This window comes from Spermophilus citellus (assembly GCF_964194105.1).
Source record: "Spermophilus citellus genome assembly, chromosome: 8".
NCBI lineage: Eukaryota > Metazoa > Chordata > Mammalia > Rodentia > Sciuridae > Spermophilus > Spermophilus citellus.
This window is the reverse complement of record NC_138189.1, coordinates 62,604,588-62,620,911: the sequence shown is the minus strand read 5'-3', so window position 1 is coordinate 62,620,911 and position 16,324 is coordinate 62,604,588. Positions and strand designations below refer to the sequence as shown.

The following is a 16,324-nucleotide window of genomic DNA, read 5'->3' as shown; positions in this document are numbered from 1 at the left end:
GACTTGGATGTGAAAGAGATGAGTCAAAAAGGACTCCAATTATGGCACTAGAGCAGATTATGCTTAGTGAAGCTAGCCAATCCCTAAAACACAAATACCAAATGTCTTCTTTGATATAATGAGAGCAACTATGAACAGAGCAGGGAGGAAGAGTAGGAAGAAAAGATTAACTTTAAACAGAGACATGAGATGGGAGGGAAAGGGAGAGAAAAGGGAAATTGCATGGAAATGAAGGGAGACCCTCATTGCTATACAAAATTACATATAAGAGGTTGTGAGGGGAATGGGAAAATAAACAAGGAGAGAAATGAATTACAGTAGATGAGGTAGAGAGAGAAGATGGGAGGGGAGGGGAGGGGGGATAGTAGGGGATAGGAAAGGTAGCAGAATACAACAATTAGGGCATTATGTAAAATTGTGGATGTGTAACCGACGTGATTCTGCAATCTGCATTTGGGGTAAAATTGGGAGTTCATAACCCACTTCAATCTAATGTATGAAATATGATATGTCAAGAGCTTTGTAATGTTGTGAACAACCAATAAAAAAAATAAAATTAAAAAAAAAAAGGACTCCAATTTTTTTTTTTTTTTTTGGCATGAGAGAGTAAAAGGATGGTTGTACTATGAACTACAGGAAGACTACAGGAAGAATAGGATTTAGGATGAATCAACAGTTTGATATCAGATGAGGTTTGAGATGACTGTTGGATATCCCCGTAAGGAGATTAGGTGGGTAATTGGTTATTGAGTTGGAATAAAAGGCAGAAATCTGGGCTAGAGATATAAGTTAGATTTGTTGGTGTCAGCCCATACATGATATTGAAAGAAGGAAAGCAGATACTACTGTCTGCAGGGAGGCAGACCAGCAGGTGGGACGTGGTGGAGGGAGCTTGTTGAAAGTCTCTTCTGAGTGGTTTCAGTTTTCCAGTGGAATAAGAAGTGTTGTTATCTAGTGAGAGTTTCTACTGAAGGTTCAGGAGTGGCATATGCCTGGTTGTAGAGAGTTAAGATTCCCAGCCTCATCTTCTGAGGTCCCCAAACTCTGCCAGTCCAGGGTCCATTGTCTCAGTGCTCTCTCTCTGTGTTTGACTACCCCACCCCCCAGGTGTTACTTTCTCCATGGTCTATCTTTGTTGTATGAATATACCATAAAACCATGCAACTTGGCTCTTGCCTAAACGGAGAATACAGCCTCATGACTCATAGAATCTGCTCCTTGAAACCATCTGGAGGCAGGGTGCCTGAGAAGAAGAGGGAACCTTTGAATTCAACAGCTACAAAGCCCCTTAAGTGAAAAAGATGATCTGCTCCAGAAGAACACTTGGCTGAATGGGGCCTGGGGTACAGTGTGGGAACGCTCCACAGACCACAGGCAAAACGTGCAGAGCAAAGCTACTGAGTGATGTGGACTCCCTGACTCACACCCACAAAGTGATTCAGAGACTTATTGGGTGTTCAGTCTTCATAATATGCTGCTTACACATGCGGTTTATCTGTTCATAACTTTAAAACGATTCTAGAGTGTTCTTTGACTCATATTACTGTTTCTTGACATGAATCCTAGGGAAACAATTTTAGTTGTGGCCAAATATTCATATGTATGGATGTTCATCAGTGTTATTTAGAATTAAAAAAAATGGAAACAATCTAAGCACCCTGAGAAGGGAAGTTGTCATATACTTATAGCTCTTAAAACAATATTTACAACAATGCTTAGTAACATGGAGGATAACTATAGTATAGTGTTAAGATTACTTTTATGCTTTCATGAGTACAGAGAACACAGAATGAAAAATCAACCCAATAATTATCTGTCAGTTGTAGACTTGAGTTTTTTCGTATTTCTTAGGCACTTGTATGTTTTCCAGATTTCTCATCAGGAGCAGATATTATTTTTATAATCATATTTTAAAATTCTTGATTGAAGCAAAGACTACAATCAAGAATTTCTCAATTATTCCCAGTCTTCCTTGAATTGCTCTCCATGGCTGCTGATTCCTCTGTTTATTTCAGATCTCTCAAGTATTTGGCATCTGATTCTTAGGACAAGTGGTCAAACCTGAATGGGCAAAAGGTGCCAGGATGTTGAATAAGAGGTGAGCTGGTGGGAAACGTGTGACACTGGTATGACAGAGCAGGAGTGGTCTCTTGGAGCCCTGGAGCTGTTTATCTGAGCTGGCCCTGAGCCCTGTTGCTCCCAGGACACCTAGAACTCATTGTTTGCCTTTTGATTGTTTATTCACTCAAACTCCTGAATTTTTTGTAGCTGAATCATTTCCCGTTTAAATTTCCTCAACTTTTCCTTTTTAGCCCAAGACTGAGCATTATCTCTGTTCTACAGTGCATGAGTTATTCTTCACAAAGGTAAGTTATCAGTAATGTGTTAGTCTGTCATGCAAAAAGGCAAAATAATTGGGATTTACAGTTCGTCCATCTGATTTGAGAGTAACCAATAATCATCACAAATGGTGCACCTATCCCAACTGAATCAGGATATGGCATTTCCTGTATTGGTAAGACTTTCCAAGTTTTTCTAAGGGACGCTAGCTTTAATATCCTTCTGCTTCTTTAAGATTGGGAAACCACCCAGGCCTCCCAGCTCTTGGCAAGCAACAGACTGATTTCATGTTGTTACTCAGCATTTTGCTTCTCATTGAAATGCCTGGCTCTGCACAACCGGTTTGTAGAGTCTGAAGATCCTCCGGGTGTGTCCAGGAACACAGCAGCCTCAGGAAGACAAAACAGGAGAAGGGCTTTAGAGCTCTGATCAGCTGGAATCCATCCATTGTCAACAACACCGGCTCTTGGTGCTGTGCCTTTTAGAGCCTTTCTCTCTCTTCTGGTTGCAGTCCCATCTACTCTTCTAGAGCAACTCAAATGCCACCTTTACCAGCCTAATGTAACCTTTTTCTTGTCTGTGTTTTTTGTTAACAATAATTTTGTTTACTTTATCTTACACACTTCCCTTGTATCAGATTTATATATGTATTTGTGTGTGTCTTCCTACCAGGTTGTAAGTGTCCTGGAAAGTTAGTGATCCAGTTTAGCTTGCATCCCTCCCCTTTAGCACAATACCTGTGTTCATCAAATCAAAGTGCTTTAATTAAATGGAATTGAATCTTTATTGAAGACAATAATTAGATTTAGAATAGATCTGAGAATGCTGAGTAATGTACAACTCCCGCCTTCCTTGGGTGGACCTGAAACCTTGGGTAGACGTCAATCACTGCCAGGTTTGTAATAGATTCAGCAAGGTGACATTTCCCAGGGTTGCTATGGCCTATAGGATCTCAGCCTTCATCAGCGTGGAAGTCTGTCTTTAAATGTTATGGAATCACAATCACTTTAATGGTTCATATACTACCATTGTAAAACATTTGTGGTTTTAATGGGAAAAAAAGCAAATTCTTGAAGGGCTAACTTCTTGAAGAAGAGAAAATAAATAGCCATGTATAGGGGGTTACATTTTTATCATAGATAAAGTGGAACTTGACATATTAAAATGGTAATGTAGACCTAAGCTTATTATTATGTAAGAGTTTCACAATTCATTGTTGGGTGAAAACAAAAATGTTCTTCAGTAGCATGTTTATTATGCTACCATTTTTTTTTTTTGTAAAAAGAAAACAAAGGTTAACCTTTATGTAAAATATATGTCCACATACCTAGAAAAACATTTGGAAAATAACATAGGCATTTATTCTCATACAATTTAAGTATCTGTAACAAGAATTAAACATAACACAATTAGTTAATTAGTATATATAATTTGTATGAACTACTCTTTGTAATAACTGGAACTGTTTGAGAGATTGAGGATTAGTAGAAAACAAGCTACTGTTTCCCAGGCTGTTATGGTCTGTGCTATAGCCAAACCTGCACAGGTGGTAGGGAATATGAGGGTACTACTGGGTACTTGGAGGAAAACATAAGAAACTCAAGGAAGGTGGAGTCCCACCCCCCCACACACCATTTTATTTTTATTGAACCCAGGGCCTGGGCAAGAACTGTACCACTGAGTTATGAGAGCTATATCCCCAGCCCTGTTTTTGTAGGTTCCCCTTAACCCTCTCAGGGAATAAATCCAGGGGCATGCTACCACAAACTGCATGCCCAGCTCTCTTTATTTTTTATTTTGAGACAGGCTGGTCTCAAACTTGCAATTCTCCTGCCTCAGCCTCTGGAGTTGCTGTGATGACAGGTATGAGCCACCATACCCTGTTATTTCTGTAAGTTTTAATCAGCTTTTTAAACATTTTTTACATTGATGATAGCCAAATATGTTTATGGTTACAAAGACATATCTTTAAAAATAAAATTACTGGAGGGGTGAAAGACATGTTCTACTGTGAGTCTAATGGGAATTTCTCTGTTCACATCAAAATATTTTTTAAAATCTTGGTTTTAAATTTAAATTTGATTTAATTTCAAAAGGAGATACATTAACAAAGGACCAAATCTAAAAGACAGTTTGGTTCATTACTAGATCCCAGTCATCCCTCTGTTTCAACCAGAGTTACACATCTTTTTATATTTCTTGATAATGTCAGATTTCTTAGGAATGCACTTATTTTTCTAAAATAGAATTGGCTATAGGCTAAAATATTAAATGTAGTTAATTTTCAATTGATAGGATAATAGGTAGGATATATCTATCTCTTTATAGCTTTTTAGATTAATTTTTCCCCAAAGGTAAAAGAATCAGAAATAATTTTCAAAACCATTCTGTTGGACTCTTGACAGCATGCCTAAATCTTACATTATTATCACTTTTTATTTCCTCTTTTTCTCTGCTTCTGGTCTTTAGTCTTGGTTAATAGTATAGCTAATGCAAAGAAATATCCTCTTAGTAAGCTTTTTCTTCCCTATCTTCCTCATTCCATAGCTTGCGCGTGCACACACACACACACACACACACACACACTGAAATGGTATTCTGAAAGATTTCTTCCTGGAGTTTCCACTGGGGTTTCTGAGTTTCATTTGATCCATACTAATTACAAAAAAAATTAATGACAAAATCTACTATATTTGGTTCACTTTAGGATATTTAAAGTAATAGCAAATTCACAGGAGACATTTCTCTTACTAGGAAGGGCAGAAAAAGGTTGTATTTATTTTATTTTTTATATGAGTGAAAAACAACCTTGAAAATCAGAGGTAGTATGTGTGGTAAGTGACCGCATTTAAATTTTAAAAATAGGCCTTTTGCACTACTTTCACTATGGAGAGAGTCAAGTATTTTTCCACACCTGTAGGAAAATAGCACCATTTATTGGCAAGTCCAATGTGTCAATCAGCAGTGGAGGAGAATACCTCAGACCAGGAAAGCGCTAGTATTTAACTTGCTGGTGTTAGTCAGGTTTTTGTTGTTGTTATCAATATACCTGACAAGAACAACTTAAAGGAGGAAAAAATTATTTGGGCTCCTAGTTTTCAGAGCCTCTGTTCATGACTGGCTGATTCCATTGCTCTGAGCTCAACATCAACACAGAACATCATGGCAGGAGGTCAGGAAGCAGAGAGAGTGGGGCAGGGGTTGCAAGGAAGATGAACCCTTCCTGGAAACACCTACAGTAACCTCCCTCTTTTAACCGTGCCTTATCTGCCTATAGGTACCTTCTAATTGTCCATTCAAACTAGGATAGACTGATTAGGTTAAAGCTCTTCAAATATAATTATTTTACCTCTGACAATTCTTGCATTGATGCAGGAGGTTTTTAGGAACATTTCATATCCAAACCATAAGAAAACCTATATATATTAATATGGTTTGGATATGGAATGTTCCTTCTTGTGCCTTCTGTTAAAAACTCTCCTCCTTCCCTTATTATCAATCATTTGATTTTTCTCTTTTGCAATAGGCTAATGTAAAGCGAGAGTGAGAGAGTTGGATAAACACTGATAAAAGACTTAGGGACCAGGAGTCTTATCTAGTTCTCAACTAAATTAGGCATATAATTTCTTCCATCCCTCCCTCCTGCATTCTGTCCACAAATATTTGTTGAGCTCCTACCCTGTACTGGAGACTGTTCTAGGTTGCAGAGATGAATTAAGATATGACCTCTGCACTTTGGGTCTGTGCCTCTGGACCCTCGATTGTCATTGGACAAACAAAACAAAATAAAACAAATATCAAAACAGAGGCTGAAACAGTGAGTGGGCACAAGTCTGTGGCACTCCCCATCTGCTATCTGGACAGAGAAGCAGTGTGTCACATACAGGCATCTACTGGGCTCCTCTGTGCAGGGGAGGGAAGCATGAAATGTAGAAGTGGTACAAGGTTCTGTTAGATGGTGACTGGGAGCAAAAGATGGTAGCAGTGCAGTAGCAATTTGGCTCCAGGTCCTTGAGCAATGCAATCTGTTCTGCTGCTGCTGTAGTCAGTGAAGCCAGTTCACCTACATCAAATGATTTTGTTATAAGCAATCACCTGTCTGAAAGAGTCACAAGAATGCAGGCTTGCTTTGCACTTTAGTTATAGAGGTAGTAAGTTTGGAAGTCAAGGATAAATTGATGAATTGGAAGCAAATCATTTCATAAAGGTAAATGCCTAGTCCTTTGGATAGGGGGCTCTTCTTTCTCTCCCCAGGACCCAGCAGTTTTAGTGCCATGATACTTATTGAACAAAAGCAAGAATGGCAAAGATCTAATGGAGAACAGCTTTTGGAAATTGAAAATATGGAGGGAGTATCTCCTTGGTGGAAAATTGGGAGAGATTGGTAACCAAGAGCTGAGTTTTTTATTTCGTGATATAAGAACATATAAAATGGTGTAATGGTGTGAATGGTCTTATCCACACTTTTGCTTACAGAGAGGCTCACTGGGAGGCCTGAGGGAGGAAAGCAGAAGAGAGGTGGAGACTGGTCCTGTTCCAGACCCCTCTCTACTCTGAGAAAGTGACTTTTCTTACAAGCAGGAGACAGACCTAGGGGAGAGGAGCTTTATTGCCAGCCAAGTGGCTGAAGAAGAAAGACAGTGGGTGGGGCAGAATGAGGACTGGGTTTGGAGTCAGTGAAGCTTCACTTTCACAGTGTGTGGGGGGCTCACTTTTGACAAAGTCAAACACTTTCTGAGACTCAGCTTCCTCTTCTGTGTAATAGTACCTCCTACCTACTGTTGTGAGCTGCTTTCAATTACAGAACTTACTTGCTTTAGAGATTTGCTTAGATTGAAACATTCTTTTTTCTTCTCTTATTCAAGAAAGTGATAATTTAATAGCAATTGCATAATTCACCTTTTATTTTCCCCTAAGTTTTTGTCATCATTTATGTTTATGAAGGGGTCTAGGGAGGTGAATAATAAAATGTCTTTCATAAACTATTTCTGAAATTTATGGTTTAAGCAGAGATTCTCTTCCTAAATACAGTGTGTGTGTGTGTGTGTGTGTGTGTGTGTGTGTATTTTTGTACCAGGGATTGAACTCAAGGGCACTCAACCACAGATCCACATAACCAGCTCTATTTTTAAATTTTATTTAGAGACAAGGTCTCACTGAGTTACTTAGCACCTCACTGTTGCTGAGGCCGGCTTTGAACTTGAGATTTTCCTGTCTCAGCCTCCCAAGCTGCTGAGATTATAGGCATGCACCACCATACCCAGCGATATTTCTATATTTTTTATTCCATTAAAATAAAGGAAAACATAATTAGATATTTTAGTTTAAATCTTCCTTCTTATATATTTCTTTTTCCAGCATGATACATTCTTCTTTGAAAACACAAATACATCCTGGTAGTGTCATGTGTTTTTTGTTTATTTGTTAATTTGAGATGATGTCTTGCCATATTGCCCAGGCTGGTTTCTAACCTCTGGACTCAAGTGATCCTCCTGCCTCAGCTTACCCAGCACTTGGAACTATATACATGCCTGATTAGTGTCAAATCTTTAGATCAAGAGAAACACAAGGATCTTCCTACTTAAATTGGAAACAGGTCTAAGGCTGTGACAGGTAGAGGAGCTTTTTTATTGGGTTGCACTAGTTTGACAAGTGCTTAGAGCAAAGATTCAGAAAAGACCGGTGCGCATATCTGATCATACAGATATCTGTGAAGAGGAAACTCTTAAGGATTTGTTTGGGCTCTAAAGCTCTATCAGGAGAAATCCAAGGAAAAGGTGGACAGAGCAGGTCACTTGATGGTGGCAAGAATCTAGACCTCATGGAGAACAAAGTCAGGGATTCCTCCTCACAGGTTGGAAGAAACTTGGCTCTGCTCTGTTTATATGATTCCTGGTTTTTTTTTTTTTTTTTAAATCTGTGGAATAGTGATTGTATGGAAATAAAAGCATGGTGAAGAGAATTAAAATGAGAGGATATATGTTATTTCCCAGCATGAAATAAATACCCAATAAATTACAGATAATATTATTATTTTATATATTATACTCTATAATAAATCATATTTATTTATTAATCATATAAATAATACCAAATATAATTATATATTAATATAACATGGTATGTACTTCTGTTATAATATCATAATAAATATTGATTATATAATATTGACAATATTATATATTATTAAGATTCTTACATGAAGGGCTGGGAATGTAGCTTGGAGGGAGGTAGAATGCTTGCACTGATTCAATCGCTAGCACTGACAGGTAAATTTTTGGTTGAAGGTGAAGTGGCCGCAGGAAGAACGAAAGAGAAGTTGGTCTGGGATTTGAGGTAAGAGTTGAGATTTCTATCAGGCATTATATTGCATTGACAGATAGAGCCAATTTTTAATAGATCATCTCAGGAGCTGTGGCATCTGGACCCCAAAAATGAGATTGGTCTGGCTCAAGTCCAGGTGGAAAAGGAAATACTGTGGATAAGTCATGAAAGTCTTAATTTGCAGGGATCTACTATATCCTCTGAACAAAAAGGGGAGAAAGGGAAGCAAGATTTGTCATGTCCTGATGACAAGGTCCAGACAGGATTAATTTACACTGAAATATTCTCAGAAAATTGGGAATTTAAAAAATTTTGAGTGAATGATCAATTGTTTCTTAGAAATGGAATTGTTTGGCCCTAAACTTTCAATTCCTACCATTAGACTCCAGAGACTTTCAGACCCTAATACTACCTCAGAGAATGTGTGATATATACACTATTTTGTCTGCCAATTAAAGAAATACATTTTTTAAAGAGGATGAAACTAATAATATTCCTTGTAAAAGAAAGAAACACAAGGACAATATGGGAAATATAAAGAAAATTTAAAAATTTGCATTTTTGTTCAGTTGACTACCAGTGAAGCAAAACTTTTTCTGAGTTATTAGTTATTTTCACTAACGTGGATTATTTTTGTTACTCTTTTTTTTTTAATGAGAGAGAGAGAATTTTTTAATATTTATTTTTTAGTTTTCAGTGGACACAACATCTTTATTTTATTTTTATGTGGAGCTGAGGATCAAACCCAGCGCCCCGCACATGCCAGGTAAGCGCGCTACCACTTGAGCCACATCCCCAGCCCCATTTTTGTAACTCTTATGTTACTTTTTCTTTTCATTTTTTAATCCCAGGGATTGAATCCAGGGGCACTTAGCTACTAAGCCACATTCCCAGCGCGTTTTTCATCTTTATTTTGAAGCAGGGTCTTGCTGAGTTGCCTAGGGCCTCACTAAGTTGCTGAGGCTGGCTTTGAACTCCAGATCTTCCTGCCTTAGCCTCTGAGCCACTGGTATTACAAATGTGAGCTATTGCGGTCAGCTGTTAACTTTTTCTTTCTTTCTTTCTTTCTTTTTTAATTGATAGTTTCCTTGTTTTCTTTCTTATGCATCTGTGGAAGAATTTTATATAGTAAGGATATTGAATATTTGTCAGATATTCAATTCTTCTGATTTGTTATTTGCTTTTCCACTTTGTGATGTTCTTTCTCACAGGGACATCTTAAATTTTTAATTTCCTTTTTCTTTTCAGTCATTATAGTCACACTTTAATGCCCTACGAAAGTCAGACAGGAGACCCAAAAGATTCAAAATCATGGCGATGAAGATGGAAATAAAAGGATGATCAAAACCAAAAAACCCTAAATATAACTGGAAGATGAATGGAACAGACCATTGTTTGTAAATTCATCAAATTCTTCTGCTGTCGTGTATTTAAAAAATAAAAGCAATTTAAAAATAAATAAATAAATAAATTCATCAAATTCATAAGAGTCCTGAGTGTGCACCCTGGGATTAAGACTTGCTATATCTCTTCCTTGCTCTGTCAGTCACTAACAGTTTGGACTTTGGAAATTGGCTTAACCTGTTCTACCTCAGTTTCCTTACCTATAAAATACAAGATTTTTGTGCAGGATGTTGGATTGTCGTGATGTTCTAGTGGTTTGTAAATGCTCAATAAATATTATCTAACCTTATTTTCTACCAGTTTTTAAGACCACGTGAAGAAATGAAAGCAGAACTAGTTCTAGGATGGACTAGAGAAGAGAGAAAATTAAAACCAGGGGCTAGGAGAATGCCCAGGAGGTGATGCATGGCTGAGAGCTCTGACCCGGAATGCAAAATTAACCTGAGGGAGTTACTCTGAGGGGTGGTTGTGCCATATATGCGAGAGTGACTGAAAGCAGTTGTTGAGGGTAGAAACAAAGAAGAGATAAGCTGTGAAAGATAAGACAGAGCTCACTAGAATTTCTTGTAAGGTGAACAATTTTAAGTAAAAAGAAGAAAGTGGAAGTAAAGTGAAAGGAAATGAAAGTGAAAAGAAAGAAAAAAAACTGTCAACAGTTGGCATTAAAATAAAAGATACTATGAGGGGCTGGGGCTGGGGCTCAGTGGTAGTGCACTCGCCTGGCACGTGAAAGGCACTGGGTTTGATCCTCAGCACCAAATTTAAAAAATAATAAATAAAATAAATGCATTGTAAAAAAATAAAAATAAAAGATACTTTGTGAAGATAAAACCTACCTCACCAGAATGGCTAAAAATATAAAAGACTCATAATAAGAATATTGACAAGGATGAAGAGCAAAAGGAGCTATTTTACAAGTTAGTACAAACCCTTCAGTTTGATAGTATCTACTCAAGTTGAACTTTGTGCCCTCCTAGGACCCAGCAATGCTACTGCTAGATCTTTTAAATTGTGTTTATTTGTTTGTACTGGGGATGGAAGCCAGGAACACTTAACCCCTGAGCCACACCCCAGCCCTTTTTATTTTTTTTTATTTTGAGATAGGGTCTCTACTAAGTTGCTCAGGGCTTACCAAGTTGCTGAGGCTGCTTTGAATTTACAATCCTCCTGCCTCAGTCTCCTGAACTGCTGGGATTACAGGCATATGCCACCATGCCCATCCTCTACTGCTAGATCTTTATGGAACAGAAACTATAAATTTTCTCACTAAAAGAAATTCATGTTAATAAGCAGCACTAATCATAAAAGCCCCTACTAAAAACTACACAGATGCCCATCCACTAGAGGATGGACAGATATGCTGTGCTATACTTTCTCAATGGAAAAAAGTCCACATGGGGAATCACAACAAATGGATGAACCTCACAAAACTGGGCAAAAGCAATGGACACAAAAGAGTCTGGTGTACAATTGCATGCAATCCATTTATATTATGTATAGTTCAAAAACAGGCAAAACTAATTTTGGTGTTAGAAGTCAAGATTTGGTTACTATTGGGGGGCGGTCATTCACCAAAGAAGGCACAATTATGCAGGTGGGGTGAGGAGAGGTAGGTTTGAAGGGGCTACATTGTTTTTTCCTTTTCTTCTTCTTTTTTTTTTTTTTTGTAGAGCTGAAGACTGAACCTGGGGCCTCATGCATCCTAGGCCACAGCTCTACCACTGAGCTACACTCTCTCTCAGCCTATGTTCTACTTCTTAATTTAGGTGGTAACTACATGTATATAATGCACATTATTACTTGTGCATTTTTCTTTATGTATTTAATTGCTCAGTGAAAATGAAAAAAAAAATATTGATCCACATTAGAAACTGACAAAAGCCACTAAAACTCTTGTATTGACTCACAGAAGGTAGAACTATTTATTTTCAGTTTTATGTTGATATAGACAACATTTTTTTAAGTAAAGTTTTTTCAGTGTATTGTTTAAGAAACAACATATGAAAGAGTAACTTATTTTAGGTTATTCTCTGATTTTACAGATTGAGAATTTTATTCCTATAGGTTATTAATATAAAGCATTTGTTTCATTAGCAACTTCTTTTATAAAGCTAACCACAAAAGGTGCCTGTACATTTTTTCTATAACTGGTTGCCTACAAGTCCTATGACCTGATGTAAGAGATAATTAACCAGGAATTTAGGTATTAGTGACATGAGAGCAGTCCCATACTCAGAAACTCATAGGTGACATACCAAAAGAGGTAAGCTGAAGAAGTCTAGACTCTGGTGGCAGGACCACATTACTCAGGACCATCAACAAATATGAACCTATAGACAACAATTTTGAAGCTGTTTCCATACAAAGTATAGACAACAGTACCTGTTTCATAGTAGTAGATCATGTAGGTAAAAGAGTTCTGAAAATCATGAAATTTCATAGAAGTTCTGGGAAAGGGGCTTTATCACAACTCCTAAAGCTTCCTTTCTATTGGCATAGCAGCCAAAACCTGTCCCTTCCCACTGGTCATACTGTCCCAAGAGGGCAAAAATGATGGGTAAATTTGGCAAATAGTATATCCTTTTTTGATTTTTCCTTTTTAGAAGTCAACTTGTCTAGAATGAAAGGTTATTGAACCTTACAGATGTTGAGTGCATGCCCCAAATTTAGATGGATAGATGACAGAGATAGAATTTGAACTCAGGTCTCTGCAATTACACAGACCATGTCTTTAACCATCCCATAATATTTCTGGTCTAATAAGTAATGGACTATATAAAAAATAAAAGCTATGGCACAGGTAAGAATACAATAGGGATACAGGGAAGGGGGTGATTCATACCAGGACTAGACAAGGATGACTACCAAGATTTCTATATTCCCACGCTACAGGGATCAATTCCTGCTAAGCTTTCTGTGTAAACCCCAGGAGCCAGAGAGGCTAGAATGATTACTTATGGCTTTTGAGGCTTTACTATAAGAGGAAGAGGTACCTGTTGTTGGCAAAACAGTTACAATTAAACAGCGTTTAACTTCATGCCACTTGCTTGGGCCCCAGCACTTAGCCAGTTTCTCCATGGTTGCAGCTCCAGTTAGACATTTACTTCTGCTGCTGTTTCCTTTGAATTCTTCTGAAATTTTACCCCCAAAGACATTCTAAGGTATGAAAATGGATGGGAAGCAGATTTTCAAGCACTTGAAGTATGAGAATTTGCAAAGGGCATGTTAATAGGGTCTCATAAAGGAGAATTATTTATTTTTATTAAGGTCATAATTTATATTCAAGAGAAAGCATTGATCTTAGGTGTTCATTAGATGGGTTTTAACAACTTTGTACATCCCTGCAACCACCAGCCAGAGCAAGGTAAAGGCCATTTTGACCACCACGGAATCATAGAACCTGATGTTTTGTATGTGCATCTGGCTTTTCTCACTCAACATGGTATTTTGGAGATTTATCCTTGTCATTGCTTTTACCAATAGCTTGTTTTGTTTTATTACCAAGCAGTATTCTATTGTATAGATGACATGACAATTACTTTAACCATTCCCTGTCCACAGATATTTAGGGTGCTTCTAGTTTTTTGTTATTATGAATAAAGCTGTTATGAGCATTTTTATAAGAGTCTTTATGTGGAGATATATTTTCATTGCTCTTGGGTAAATATTTAGGAGTGGAACTGTTGGGCTGCAGGATAGAAGTATGTTTATTGTTAACAGAAGCTGCCAAACAATTCTCCAAAGAGTTGAACCATTTTATATTGCTACCATCAATGTTGCTCTGCCTTCCTAAAGGAAAAATCTTAATAAAGAATAGTTATCATGGTGTCCAGGGAGGGGAAGATTGCTATGGGAATAATTTGAAGGGAGGGAAAAAAAACAGCAAAAGAGGGAGTGGATTGGCACTCACCAAATAGAGTTCACCAGGAAGCCAGCTGGAGAGGACCACGTGGACAGTGGACTCCATAGCTACCAATCAAGGCTGTGTTCTCCACTGATGACATTCATTCCACATGCCAGGCCCTCTGTCTCTGATCCAAGAAATCTGGGCAACTTATTGTTTTTGTTCAAGTTGTACTTCATTGAAATTCTTTTTGGAGTGTCCCTTTCGGTCACAAGTTCCCTTTCCTGTCTGAGAGCCAAGACATAGCACAGCAAGCCTTTTTGAACTTGTGCTGCTGACTCCACCTTCAGTGTGGTGGTATCAAAACTGACCTAGCACAGAGTCAGCTTTTCCAGGATGGCTACAAGTCAAGAGCAAGTGACTATTTATCTTTTGGCCTCTTCCTCCAGGTTACTTTTAGCAAGGTTTTCAGTTTGTTTTTTTATGCTATTATATTCAAGAGAGGGCAAGGCTTTTGGCACTGCTTGAAGATGATTTCATTTTGAGACAAAACCTTATTCTCTGAGGCTTTTTTTTAAGGTTATCATCACAGAGGCCAGAATTAGTGGGTATTAGCCCCAAGAATAAAACTAACTTTCTTAGGCATGACTGATCCTGGCTGTGTCTTCCTTTGATTTAATCCTATACTAAAAGTTTTTGCTAAAGTGGGTAAGCAGCAGTCCTTATTCCTCTAACTATACAGATGGCCAACTCTCACATTATTGCACATTCTTAGCTTAATATCTTTAGCTAAACAACTCATTGTTTTCTGATACACGGAAAGAAAGTTTCCAAAAAATGCCTTGCCGGTTAGCTTGAAACAAGTGCTTGTCCCTGAACCAAGCCCATATCCTGGAGAAGAGTGCTATGCTCAGGTCTTGGTCACTTATCTGCCTCATCCACAGAAGTATGGAGAAAGGGGATGCAGATACTAGGAGGAAAAATCAACAGGCATCTAGTGTGGGACATTTGATCAAGTGTTTCTGTTCAATACCCTCACCATTGCCACACTGTTCTAATGACTAATTCTGCTCATCACTTGGCTTTCAGGTTGCATGTCATTTCACCAGAAAGGCTTCTCTCAAAGTACAAGTCCCCATTCAAGCATCTTATAGCTCTTGTTCATTTGTTTGATAGTTTAGTATTTAAACATCACTTTGGCTCTAACTCTATGAATTCGGGATGGTATCTGTATTGTTCATCACATTGTAGGTATTCACAAGTATCTGCAGGATGAATGAATAAGAATGAAAGAAAACCTGTCAGTGGATTCCCTTGGTCTCAGGTTGTAGGCTAACTCCTTTTTAGTAAAAGGTCAGTAAATGAATCTCTGGTTAAACTTCAGACTCAGTTATTAGAACCAGTGTAAGTTATTTGTTTCATTTCTTTTGTTTCTTCTCCTTCCCTTTTCTTTTCTTTTCTTTTCTTTTTCTTTCCTTTTTTTTTTTTTCAGTACTAGCAATTGAACCCATGGCCTCATCCATGTTAGGCAAATACTATACCATTGAGTTACGTTCTCAGTCCACTTGCCTCAATTTTACAGTCAGAAATTTAAGAACTGCAAAAACCCTTGAAAGTAAAAAAAATCATAGAATTGACTGGATTAGCCTCGTTATCCTTTATTGAAATAAAATATGTAATATCTGCATGAAAATATCTCTCATGATAAAGTAGTAAAACCATGGGCCTCACACTACATAGAGCTTCTAGTGATTTCAGCTACAAAGAAACCCAGCAACACAAGTAATATGGGCAAGTCTTCACACGAGATGAGAAAAAGGCGGGGGAAAGGCCTGAGAACCAGAAAGACAAGATGAATTTGAATTACACAGAATCATCTGGAAACCTCAGTGGTCAAACACGATTATTACTCAGCAACCCTTAGGTGCTGTTCTGTACTCATTCTGCCAACCCCATGTGCCCTGACCTCTCCACTTCACCCTCAATTCACACTGCTGTCTCATTCAGTTCTGGGGTGTATGAAAAGGCCACAACATTTAATGTAGTAAATCTGAATATAAACAGACTTCAGTTTTTTTCTTTTACATGGACATTCTGGTTATTTGAATTTTATACTATATCCCTAATTTTTAGTTAGTGACTTCCTCCATCTTCCATTTTCAATGCTGTCAGTGTTTCTAATTTTCCCTAGAGGTTTTCTGGCCAATGAGAGCCTAGCATTCTTCAGGATGTAGATTTAGGGATGACACATGGCCCATTCATAATAATGAGAATGATAATAACAATAATGCACATTAACTTGCAAAAAAAAATCTTTGCTAAGGGTTCTGGGACACAGGCAACATTCTCAATGGACTTCACCCTGGGATAATCTGAAGCCGGAACTTTTGCAGTTAACTTGCTCTAACGTGG

At 37.8% G+C, this 16,324-nt stretch overlaps 1 long non-coding RNA gene across 1 annotated transcript; it reads left to right on the top strand.

Annotated features, from left to right (window-relative positions):
- The first annotated feature begins 2,007 nt into the window (after positions 1–2,007).
- On the top strand, positions 2,008–10,074 carry LOC308655009. The gene is made up of 5 exons (XR_014023367.1): positions 2,008–2,098; positions 2,313–2,366; positions 8,628–8,676; positions 9,355–9,430; positions 9,913–10,074. It is a non-coding gene; the product is annotated as an uncharacterized lncRNA (long non-coding RNA).
- Positions 10,075–16,324: the final 6,250 nt, after the last annotated feature.